At 44.8% G+C, this 12,891-nt stretch overlaps 1 pseudogene; it reads left to right on the top strand.

Annotated features, from left to right (window-relative positions):
- Positions 1-309: 309 nt before the first annotated feature.
- Positions 310-9,286, top strand: LOC136514453 (subtilisin-like protease SBT3; annotated as a pseudogene).
- The last annotated feature ends 3,605 nt before the right edge of the window (positions 9,287-12,891 follow it).

Genomic DNA, 12,891 nt, shown 5'->3' with positions numbered 1-12,891 from the left:
TACACGACACATCGTCTAGCTCCACCGCGTGCCTCGCCTCGCAAATCGATTGGCCCGAAGCCAAAGCGCGTGACACGGTGCCCATTCCGCCGCTAGGCTCTAGCCTAGCTCACACCGCGCCGGTCTGTTCCCCAACAGGGGCTAGGCAAACACCGGATCAATCGGGTATGGTCCAACCGTCATCAAACTATTGAGAGCATCCATTATGCCCAATGTAACCACGTCCTACGTGGCGTGTCCCCATCGATAAATAGCCACCGGTCCGGTGCATGCCATCGCAGCGCGTCTCACAACCGTGTGCCAGACGGAATGGCGGCCATCGTAGTCACGCTCCGTTGCTTGGCGTGCCCATGGCTGCTAGCATTGGCATGCTTCGCCTTCGCCTTCGCGACGCTATGGGAGCCGGCCGCGTCGGCTGAGACGGCGGCGGTGTACATTATGCACATGGACAAGTCAGCCATGCCTCAGGCGTTCTCAAGCCACCAGCGGTGGTACGAGTGGACGCTGTCTGCGGCGGCGCCGGGCGCCAACATGTACTACGTGTATGACCACGCGGCGCACGAGTTCATGGCACAGCTGCGGGGCGACGAGCTGGAGGCGCTCCCGTGGGTTCGTGTCGTGCTACCCTAACGACGCCAGGGTGGTGTGCCGTGACACGACGCACACGCCCGAGTTCCTCGGCGTCAGCGGCAGCGCGCCGGGGGGACTGTGGGAGATGGTAGGGTACGGGGACGGCATCATCATGGGCGTGGTGGACACCGGCGTGTGGCTCGAGAGCGCCAGCATCCAAGACGATGGCGGGCTCGCGCTGGTGCCCGCACGGTGGAAGGGCGTCTGCGAGTCCGGCACGGCATTCGACGGCGCCAAGGCGTGCAATCGGAAGCTCATCGGCGCCCGCAAGTTCAACAAGGGAATCATGGCCAATGAGAACGTGACCATCGTTGTTAACTCCCCATGCGACACGGATGGACACGGCACGCACACCTCGTCCGCAGCCGCGGGATCGCCGGTGCCCGGTGCGTCCTTCTTTGGCTACGCACCGGGCACCACGCGCGGCATGTCGCCTCGCGCTAGGGTGGCCTTGTACAAGGCCCTTTGGGACGAGGGCGCGTACCCATCTGACGTACTCACTGCCATTGACCAGGCCATCGCGGATGACGTCGACGTCATCTCCCTCTCCCTCAGTTTTGACGACCAACCGCTGTACCAGGACCCCATCTGTTGGATTTATTATGGGCTAGGCCCATTTATATATTTAATAAATCAATAACTCTATGGCTTGTAATTGTGGGTATTATTATTTGTACAAGATTGGAAGTTAAAAGGACGTTGACTCAACTTAAATGATTGGAATTAATCCGTTTAATTTGAGAAGTTGAGAAACGGACAAAGGCGTGCCACACGCACGTGCGCGCGCTGCCGCCGCCGCCGGCCGGGCCGGGCTCGGGCTCGGGGCATGGCGAGGCAGGCCGGCGGGCGTGGCGTGGCGTGTTAATTTTTAGCACCCACTAACCCGACCTGACTCTTGATCTCCCGGGGGTCTCTCTGTCTTCCCTGCACATGCTTCTGTAGCCTCTTCGTTTTCCCTGCGAGTCTTCCAACTCCAATTAAATAGAGAACGCACGTATTCCGGAATGAGATTCAGTTGCTTGATGGCTTTCCTCATCTCGTAACTCTGCGCGCATAGAGGAGCGAGAGGACAGGTGCCTTCGAAGCCCTTGTCGTTCGGGACCTTGCACGGGGGATCGGCAATTAGGTTTTTGGGGAGCATCTACGCGACTGCCCGAAGAGCCGCCGTCACCATACGTCGTCTTCTTCCCGATCGCTGATGGAAGGAACATCTTCTTCTACTACGGTATGTCAAGGGAAGTTGCTGGAACTTTGGAATTGCGGATGGGAGGGTATGATCGTTTCATCTTCTCTCTGTTTTACATTCTACATGTTTCAGTAGTTCATCAGTTTGTTTCATATGTTCAGTCACATCATTACATAAGATATCTTATGTCTGTTCCTACTAGATATATGCTCTACGTATGTGTTTCCTGTTTAGAGTCCTGTTGTTTCGTATGTACCTTTTTGCTTGTTACAGATATGAAATGTATATCATCCCATGTGTTTCTCTTTGTGATGATTCATGATCTTCATAAGTTTCACAAGATATATGATCCAGCATGTAGTTTTACCATGGATATAATCGATATCATGATTTCAATGATTAATAATTCTTTATATGTCATCATCATGCTGTTAATTTATGGAATTAAAATGACATGGAAATTGCCTATTATCCTAACAATCCAAAAACCTAATTATAGGCATTTTTCTGTAAGAGGTTTTGCTGCTGTGTTAAAGCCTGATCCTTTTGATGGTAAAAACTTCTTGATTTGGAGAGCTAAGATGGAATTGTGGCTCACTGCAATGTCATGTTATCATATCTCTGATGGCAAACCTGCTAACTTGCCTCCTAAGGATGAGGCTAAGTTTAAGGCTGATGACAACCTCTTTCGAGGTGCAGTGATTAGCGCACTTGATCCAAAATTCCAGAAAAGCTATATCATCCTTCCTACAGGGAAAGAGCTGTGGGATGCACTTGTGGGAAAGTTTGGAGTTACCGATGCTGGTAGCGAGTTGTACCTCATGGAGCAGCTGTATGACTACAAGATGGTTGAGAACCGATCTATAGTGGAACAGGCTCATGAGATTCAGGCACTAGCTAAGGAACTTGAGCTCTTTCCATGTGTCTTACCTGACAAGTTTGTGGCTAGCGGTATAATCGCCAAGTTACCACCTTCTTGGAAGGACTTTGCTACCTCACTCAAACATAAGAGACAGGAGTTCAATGTTGAAGAGCTCATTGGTACTCTTGATGTTGAGGAGAGAGCGAGAGCAAAAGACAATGGAAAGAGTGTTGAGACCTCTACTGCTAATGTGGTACAGAAGAGAAACTCTGGATTCCGCAAGTATAAAAAGAAGAAAAACCAGAACAAGCAAGAGAACACAACTAAGCCTGTTCAAACAGCATAGTTTAAAAAGAAGAACAACAACAAGAGAGATGGAGGCTGCTTTGTTTGTGGCAGTGAACAACACTGAGCAAGTGAGTGCCCTGAGCGCAAGTTCAAGCAGGAAAAGAAATCAGCAAATGTTGTCACTACTGATACTGGAGAAGGAGCAACTGGGTATGATAATTCTTTACCATTTGTTCTTTTAGTATGTAATTCATCTGAGTGGTGGATGGATAGTGGTGCAAATATTCATGTGTGTGCTGATGTTTCTCTGTTTTCTTCCTACCAGGTCGAGAGGTCTGGCACCTTGTTGATGGGAAATGGGTCGCGTGCTCATGTTCTTGGTGTTGGTACGGTCATTCTAAAGTTTACTTCGAGAAAGACGGTGCCATTGAAGAGCGTGCAGCATGTGCCATCCATCAAGAAGAATCTTGTTAGTGCGTCTATGCTATGTCGAGATGGCTACAAAATTGTTCTAGAGTTGAATAAATGTGTTGTGTCGAAACATGGTTCTTTTGTTGGTAAAGGATATGATTGCGGAGGCTTGTTCCGCTTATCACTGCATGATGTGTGTAATAAAATGGTGAATTATGTTAATATTTCTGATGAGTCGGATTTATGGCATTCACATTTCTGTCATGCAAGTTTTGACTGTCTTATGCGGTTAGCAAATCTAAATTTAATTCCTAAATTCAATTTGGTCAAAAAGTCTAAGTGCCATGTATGTGTTGAATCAAAACAACCCCGCAAGCCTCACAAGGCCGCTGAGGCGAGGAATTTAGCACCTCTAGAACTTGTCCATTCTGATTTGTGCGAAATGAATGGAATTTTTACTAAAGGCAGTAAAAGATACTTCCTCACGTTTATAGATGACTCCACCAGGTTTTGCTATGTGTATCTCTTAAAAACAAAAGATGAAGCGTTTAATTATTTTAAGACCTATAAAGCTGAAGTTGAGAACCAACTTGAGAGGAAAATAAAGCGGTTAAGGTCCGATCAAGGTGGAGAATATTTCTCTAATGTTTTCGATGAGTTCTGTGTGGAACATGGTATTGTTCATGAGAGGACACCGCCATTCTCACCACAATCCAATGGGATTGCTGAAAGGAAAAACCGCACTCTAACAGAGTTAGTGAATACCATGTTGAGTACAACGGGATTATCCAAGGAATGGTGGGGTGAGGCAATTTTGACAGCATGTCATGTCTTGAACAGAGTTCCAACAAAGAACAAAGAGATCACACCATTTGAGGAATGGGAAAAGAGAAGATTAAATCTCTCATATTTGCGCACTTGGGGTTGCTTGGCTAAAGTAAATGTGCCAATCAACAAAAAGCGTAAACTTGGGCCTAAAACTGTTGATTGTATTTTCCTTGGGTATGCCTTTCATAGCATTGGGTATAGGTTCTTAATTATAAAATCTGAAGTTCCTGATATGTATGTTGATACAATCATAGAATCTAGAGACTCTACATTCTTTGAGAATGAATTCCCAATGAAGAATACACCTAGTGAAACAAATCATGAGACTATAATTCCCCATGAACATGAACTATCTATCCCAATAGATCATGCTGAAGAATCTCATGTACACATCCCTGAGGAGGATGACACTATAGTCACTCGAAAGAGTAAGAGACAGAGGGTTGCAAAATTCTTTGGTGATGACTATTTAGTGTACCTTGTGGAAGATATACCAACCACCATTAGAGAGGCATATTCTTCTCCTGATGCTGACTTGTGGAAGGAAGCAGTAAGGAGTGAGATGGATTCTATTATGTCTAATGGAACTTGGGAGGTCGTTGACCGTCCTTATGGGTGTCAACCTATAGGTTGCAAATGGATTTTCAAGAAAAAGCTTAGGCCTGATGGTACAATTGAGAGGTACAAGGCAAGGCTTGTGGCCAAAGGATATACCCAAAAAGAGGGTGAAGATTTCTTTGACACCTATTCACCAGTTGCTCGATTGACTACAATTCACACCTTAATTGCCGTGGCTGCCTCTTATGGTCTTATCATTCATCAAATGAATGTTAAGACAACTTTTCTGAATGGAGAGTTAGAAGAGGAGATCTATATGGATCAGCTAGAAGGGTTCATTGCGGATGGTCAAGAGAACAAGGTGTGCAGGCTGTTAAAATCATTATATGGCCTAAAACAAGTACCTAAGCAATGGCATGACAGGTTTGATAATACTTTAACATCTAACGGTTTCTCTGTGAATGAAGCTGACACGTGTGTGTATTATCGATATGGTGGGGGTGAAGCTGTTATGCTGTGCCTATAAGTTGATGACATCCTGATCTTTGGATCAAATCTCAATGTGATTAAGGAAGTAAAGAAACTTCTGTCGAGCAATTTTGAAATGAAAGATTTGGGAGAAGCTAATGTTATTCTAAACATCAAGCTTATTAGAGAAGGTGATGGTGGGGTAACTCTGTTACAATCCCACTATGTGGAAAATGTATTAAGTCGCTTTGGTTTTAGTGACTGTGATCCTGCTCCCATGCCTTATGATCCTAGCGTGCTATTAAGGAAAAATCGAAGAATAGCAAGGGATCAACTAACATACTCCCAGATCATTGGCTCACTCATGTACCTTGCAAGTGCGACAAGGCCTAACATCTCATATGCTGTGAGCAAGCTGAGCCGGTTTGTGTCAAATCTGGGAGATGATCACTGGCGTGCTCTTGAGAGAGTGTTACGTTATCTGAAAGGTACTATGACTTATGGTATTCATTATACTGGACATCCAAAAGTGCTGGAAGGCTATTGTGATGCTAACTGGATTTCTGATGCTGATGAGCTTTATGCCACGAGCGGATATGTGTTTCTGCTTGGAGGTGATGCTGTTTCCTAGAAGTCTTGCAAGTAGACTATCTTAATGAAGTCTACAATGGAAGTAGAACTCACTGCATTGGACACTACTGGAGCTGAGGCCGAGTGGCTTCGTGATTTCCTGTTGGATTTACCGGTAGTTGAAAAACCGATACCGGCTATTTCAATGAACTGTGACAACCAGACTGTGATCACAAAAATCAACAATTCTAGGAATAACATGAAGTCCACAAGGCATGTTAAAAGAAGATTAAAGACTGTCAGAAAGTTGAAAACCTCCGGAGTTATAACGTTGGACTATGTTCACACGTCGAATAATCTAGCAGATCAATTCACTAAGGGACTGTCACGAAATGTGATAGAAAGTGCATCAAGAGAGATGGGTATGAGACCCACGTGAAAGTCTACTGTAGTGGTAACCTGCTCTATGTGATCGGAGATCCCGTGAAGTAGAGTGGTGAAACAAGCTATAAGTAGATTGAGAGGAAAGTTCCCTACGAACCTATCTCTGATGCATATCTTTCTTTCTGTAAGGCAGGATGGTATTTACCTTAATGTATTTCGAGAGTCTTATAAAGATGAGATGTTGTCCTACAGAACATCTTTTGAGAAGTACACCTATATGAGTCAGACTGCTGGTCACAGTCTATGGGACCTGGGTTATCCCTAAACACTCATGAAAGGCATAGAAGTGTGACTTATATGCTTCAAACAGCGGGGGATGCTTGTTACAACCTAGTACCAGCGAAGGATTTGAGTGAATCTCACCTCACACAAAACTATCAATTCAAGGCATAGTCCATTGTTCAGTTGTGACTGAGTGAAACTCTTGTTCTAGGTGGATGTTCAACTTAACAGTCTCTATCAAAACACTGGTATATCAAAGAATTATGATTCTGGAATTATACAGTTACAAACCCTAGGTTTGGTGGGGATTGTTGGATTTATTATGGGCTAGGCCCATTTATATATTTAATAAATCAATAACTTTATGGCTTGTAATTGTGGGTATTATTATTTGTACCGGATTGAAAGTTAAAAGGACATTGACTCAACTTAAATGATTGGAATTAATCCGTTTAATTTGAGAAGTTGAGAAACGGACAAAGACGTGCCACACGCGCGCGCGCCGCTGCCGCCGCCGGCCGGGCTGGGCTCGGGCTCGGGCTCGGGGCATGGCGAGGCAGGCCGGCGGGCGTGGCGTGGCGTGGCGTGTTAATTTTTAGCACCCACTAACCCGACCTGACTCTTGATCTCCCGGGGTCTCTCTGTCTTCCCTGCGCATGCCTCTGTAGCCTCTTCGTTTTCCCTGCGAGTCTTCCAACTCCAGTTAAATAGAGAACACACGTATTCCGGAATGAGATTCAGTTGCTTGATGGCTTTCCTCATCTCGTAACTCTGCGCGCACGGAGGAGCGAGAGGGCAGGTGCCTCCGAAGCCCTTGTCGTTCGGGACCTTGCACGGGGGATCGGCAATTAGGTTTTTGAGGAGCGTCTACGCGACTGCCCGAAGAGCCGCCGTCACCATACGTCGTCTTCTTCCCAATCGCTGACGGAAGGAACATCTTCTTCTACTACGGCATGTCAAGGGAAGTTGCTGGAACTTCGGAATTGCGGATGGGAGGGTATGATCGTTTCATCTTCTCTCTGTTTTACGTTCTACATGTTTCAGTAGTTCATCAGTTTGTTTCATATGTTCAGTCACATCATTACATAAGATATCTTATGTCTGTTCCTGCTAGATATATGCTCTACGTATGTGTTTCCTGTTTAGAGTCCTGTTGTTTCGTATGTACCTTTTTGCTTGTTACAGATATGAAATGTATATCATCCCATGTGTTTCTCTTTGTGATGATTCATGATCTTCATAAGTTTCACATGATATATGATCCAACATGTAGTTTTACCATAGATATAATCAATATCATGATTTCAATGATTAATAATTCTTTATATGTCATCATCATGCTGTTAATTTATGTAATTAAAATGACATGGAAATTGCCTATTATCCTAGCACCATCGCCATCGGCGCGTTCGCCGCGATGCAGCAGGGCGTTTTCGTGTCCACCTCCGCGGGCAACGAAGGCCCCGACCTCGGATTCCTCCACAATGGTACGCCGTGGACGCTTACCGTTGCGGCGGGTACGGTGGACCGGGAGTTCTCGGGCGTCGTGACCCTCGGCGACGGCACCACCGTCATCGGCGAATCACTGTACCCGGGCAGCCCGATCGCTCTCGCGGCCACCGCGCTCGTCTTCCTCGACACGTGCGACAACTTCACGTTGCTCTCCAAGAACCGTGACAAGGTCGTCCTTTGCGACGCCACCGCCTCCCTGGGCGACGCCGTCTTTGCATTGGAACTGGCCCAAGTGCGCGCGGGCTTGTTCCTGTCCAATGACTCGATCAGGGTGCTCTACGAGGAGTTCTCGTTCCCGGGCGTCATCCTGAGCCCACAAGATGGGCCCCTGCTGCTCCAGTACATACGAAGCAACCGCGCGCCCAAGGCGGCCATAAAGTTCGAGGTGACCATCCTGGGAACGAAGCCCGCGCCGATGGTGGCGGCGTACTCGTCGCGCGGCCCGTCGGTCCTCAAGCCAGACCTGATGGCGCCGGGCTCGCTGATACTGGCCTCGTGGGCGGAGAACATCAGCGTAGCCTCCGTCGGATCAACGCAGATGTACAGCAAGTTCAACATCATCTCCGGCACGTCCATGGCGTGCCCACACGCGTCCGGGGTGGCCGCGCTGCTCAAGGCCGTGCACCCGGAGCGGAGCCCGGCCATGGTCCGGTCGGCGATGATGACGACGGCCAGCGCGCTGGACAACACCGGGGCGTCCATCAAGGACATGGGCAACCGCAACCACCCCGCGTCGCCGCTGGCGATGGGGTCCGGCCACATCGACCCGACCCGCGCCGTGGACCCGGGCCTGGTCTACGACGCCGCGCCGGGGGACTACGTCAAGCTCATGTGCGCCATGAACTACACGGCCGCGCAGTCGCCGTTGTACGCCGTCGACTGCACCGGCGCGTCCCTCGACCTCAACTACCCGTCATTCATAGCGTTCTTCGACCCCGACGGCGGCGCCGTCGAGCTGACGTTCACCAGGACCGTGACCAACGTCGGCGACGGGCCTGCGAGCTACAGCGCCAAAGTTACGGGCTTGAACGGCTTGACGGTGATCGTGAGTCCGGACAAGTTGGCCTTCGGCGGCAAGAACGAGAAGAAGGAGTACACGCTTGTGATCCGGGTGAAGATGACAAACAAGAACGGAGATGTGTTGCATGGCGCGTTGACGTGGGTGGACGACGCGGGCAAGTACACCGTCAGAAGTCCCATTGTCGCAACCACCGTGAGCTCAGATCAGTTTTAGAATCCCGACGTATATATAGCATATATATTTGTTCTAAGTCGATATTAGCTTGAGGCAAGTAAAGCTAGCTTGACAACAACCGAGCAAACATAACTGTTCAGTATGAAAATTGCTTTGCATAAAAGTATAAAACCATACTACATCATTTATGAGCTTCATTGCAAGTGACTACACAATTGTTGACCTTTTAATCATCATACGTCCATCATTTATGCTCTCAAATGCTTCTCTCAGGCTGGTCTCAGTGATGAGTTTCATGGTATTGTTTCCAAAACTGCCATGTCTTGTAAAATAAAATAGAATATGGATGAAACACCCACTCTCAATGGAGAGTTTCATTCTATGGTTCTATAGACATTTAATTACACGACTCATAGAGAGTTGGTAACCGTGCCAAGAGAGTTTCATCTCCATAAAACTCACTTCTCTCTCTTATTAAAACGTTGCCACATCATTAAAACACTTATGTGACATCTTATTAAATATAAATAAAACTCTGATGAAACTTCCATCGAGACTGACCTTAGTGTCGAAAGTTCTGCGTGATGAAAAAAAGAAGAAAACGAAGCATCTCAGATGACCTTGTTGTAGCTAAGTAGACGACAGGTGATTATAAGCATGCTTTGATTTCCATGTAATCCTCTAAAAATGGATGACGATTTAGAGGGGCTTACTGTATGTCACCTTACCAACACGACTCAAAGCAACCAAAAAATTTATATGATTAACCTTTCTTCCATGTAACTAATGAGAATTTTAGAGGTGCTTACTGTACGCTGGGACTAGGACACAAAACCGGCGGCAAGAGAAAAGAGTGACACCTCACACCAACGGACAACCAACAAGGGAAAAACATATAAATTTCACAGAATCAATTTATTTTCAAAGGAAAAACACGGAAAACGGGAAAAAAAGTTGCACGCTTTCCAAAGATGGCTTAATCTCCCACAACAGCAAGGGCAATGAACGAGTTTCTATTTGTTCCATCCAAGGTGCCTTAATCTCCCACAACGGCAAGGGCAAGGAATGAGTTTCTATTTGTTCCATCGACAGTAGTTGTAACCTTAGAGCTCTGTTACTCATATTTCTTCTTAACAAAATTTGTTTACCGTGTCCGATTTTGATCTTACGGCACTGGACCAAGACTAGAAGGCAAAGACAATACATCGCTATTACAGACACAGTTCAAACTTAAGCTGGAAAGATTATTTCACAATAAAAACTGCAATACTAGGTCTCCTGCCTTCACTCTGATCCAGTATTGATGTGTCTCCTGCCTTCACTCTGATCCAGTAGCCATCAATAACTCTCCTTCGCATACTAGGTCGGCACCAACGTAAGCTTTCCCTTCCATCTTTGCAATTCCAAATCTCTTCTGCAGCTTGATCAGAGTCATTCTCATGATCAAGGTGTCTCCAGCAATCACAGGCTTCCGAAACCTTAGTTTATCAATCCCCGCAAAAAAGTTCTCTCGAGATCCACCTACTTCAGGCTGCAACATCACTATTCCACCAAGCTGGGCCATTGCCTGCAAATCATGGTAAACAATTGTCTCATACCAGTGTTGTGTTTTCGGACCACCGACGAGTAAATTTGTATTTGTGCGTCTGGCTCGGATTGTGTGCTCGGAGGACACAAGAGCTTATACTGGTTTGGACGGAACGTCCCTACGTCTAGTTTGCTGCTGCTCGTGTTATCGGCATTTGGTTTGCAGTAGAGGTTACAAACAGGTGAGAGAGAGAACACTAGTACAGAAACAAACTTTACTCCCGGTTGGGAAACCCCTTCAGTCCTGGTTTCCCAACCGGGAGCATATATCCGGGACTAAAGGGCCCCTTCTTTAGTTCCGGTTTCTCGCCCGGGACTAAAGGTGGTTGGTAATACCAGCCGGGGCTAAACAGGCCTCCCGGCCTGGCCACGTGGGCCAGCCCTTTAGTTCTGGTTAGTATTACCAACCGGGACTAAATGTTTTCTTTTTTTTTTCTTTTTATTTTCAATTGATGATTCGTTTTGGTTTTCGAATAGGTTTTTGAATACGCATTCTACGCTGCTAATAATATACGTATTCTACACGCTTATAATGTTCGAACATTTTGTACAAACTAAAGTATGAAACTAATGTATATATTACATGCATATACATATATTGTACGTTATTTTATGTACATATAATATGTGTGTGTATATATATATTACAAATAAAGCTTACATTGTATATTCTATCATATCCTTAGGATAACAAATTCACTCCATCTGGTTTGGCTTCTATGTTTTGTTCATGTCATTATAGAACTCGTCGGCGGGGTTTAAGACCTGGTCATTAAGAAATCATGCTATGGTCTCTTAAATTACTTTCAGTTGGTCACGTCGTATGACTTTTTCCTTCAACCATAGAGTCTTCAATAAAAATTAAAGAAAAAGTATTAATATATATATATATGTGTGTGTGTTGGTCACGTGATTACTTATATATATATATGAGCAATAAAAGAAATTGTGAATATAGGAATATATTTATATAACGTACTTTGAGGATCTCTTCAGGAGTTCTTTTTGAGCACGCCATGATGAACTCGCAACATAGTATCCGCAGTAGTTGGTCCCCTGTTCTTGCCTTAGAGATGTTAATTGAATTATATATATATAAATATAGCTAGTATTTACTTTGTGTGCGATTACATCCAGTGGCGCTTTGTAATGTTTTATGTGGTGTTCCTCAATGAAACTTTTTCAAACACTGCGCTCAATAAAATAAAAAATTAATTTGACCTTTAATAATTGTTGCAGTTAAGAGATCGTGGTATATATAGTTGCTAGAGAGACCAAATTACCCTTAGATAATATCTATCATGTCTTGGTACTCTGTTTGCTCTTTTCTTAACGAGTCTAAGATGCTCAACCGACTATTGGCCATATCGATGACCATCAAAATATATATATATATATATATATATATAGGGAGAGGCTATTCAGCAGCCGGCTACAAAATAAGTTATTCTGTAGCCACCTCTATTTACCATAATTTTATATACTAATTTACCATAATGTCAATACATATTTACAATAGTTGGGTTACTATAACATATGAGAATATTTACCATAACGTTATAGTAAACCACTTAGTAAGGAGTTACTGTAAATTAACATAGTAATTATCGTAACTCAAAGTGGCTACAGAATAAGTTATTCTATGGCCAGCTACAGAATAGTAGTTCTCTCTCTCTCTCTCTCTCTATATATATATATATATATATATATATATATATGGGAGATAGCTTAGCTAGTAAGCAAATAATTGAACAAATATCCATATGATCGACATTAATTATTTAACACTCACTTGAAGTTGTAGGGGAAGAGTATGTCCTTGTTTTGTTGGTTCACTAAGAACCTCATGAAATTTTTCTCGAGTTCAGCTTTCCATTCAGGCGGGGGATTAGGGTGTTTGAATAAGACATTTGGATCAACGAAACAAACATCATTATCCTTGCTCTTTCTGAGTTCTGTCATCTCATATCTGCATATATAAAAATATAGTGTGAGGATATATAATTTATATATATACATGTAGCTTTACATATATACATTTTAATAGTAGAAAATAATCACACTTACAGACAATAGCAGCTAATGAGACTTTTATCGAGAGAGTCCAGGTGACATAGTTGGTGTAATTAT

Source organism: Miscanthus floridulus, chromosome 16 (genome assembly GCF_019320115.1).
Source record: "Miscanthus floridulus cultivar M001 chromosome 16, ASM1932011v1, whole genome shotgun sequence".
Taxonomy (NCBI): domain Eukaryota; kingdom Viridiplantae; phylum Streptophyta; class Magnoliopsida; order Poales; family Poaceae; genus Miscanthus; species Miscanthus floridulus.
This window is presented reverse-complemented; position numbering and strand designations above follow the sequence as displayed.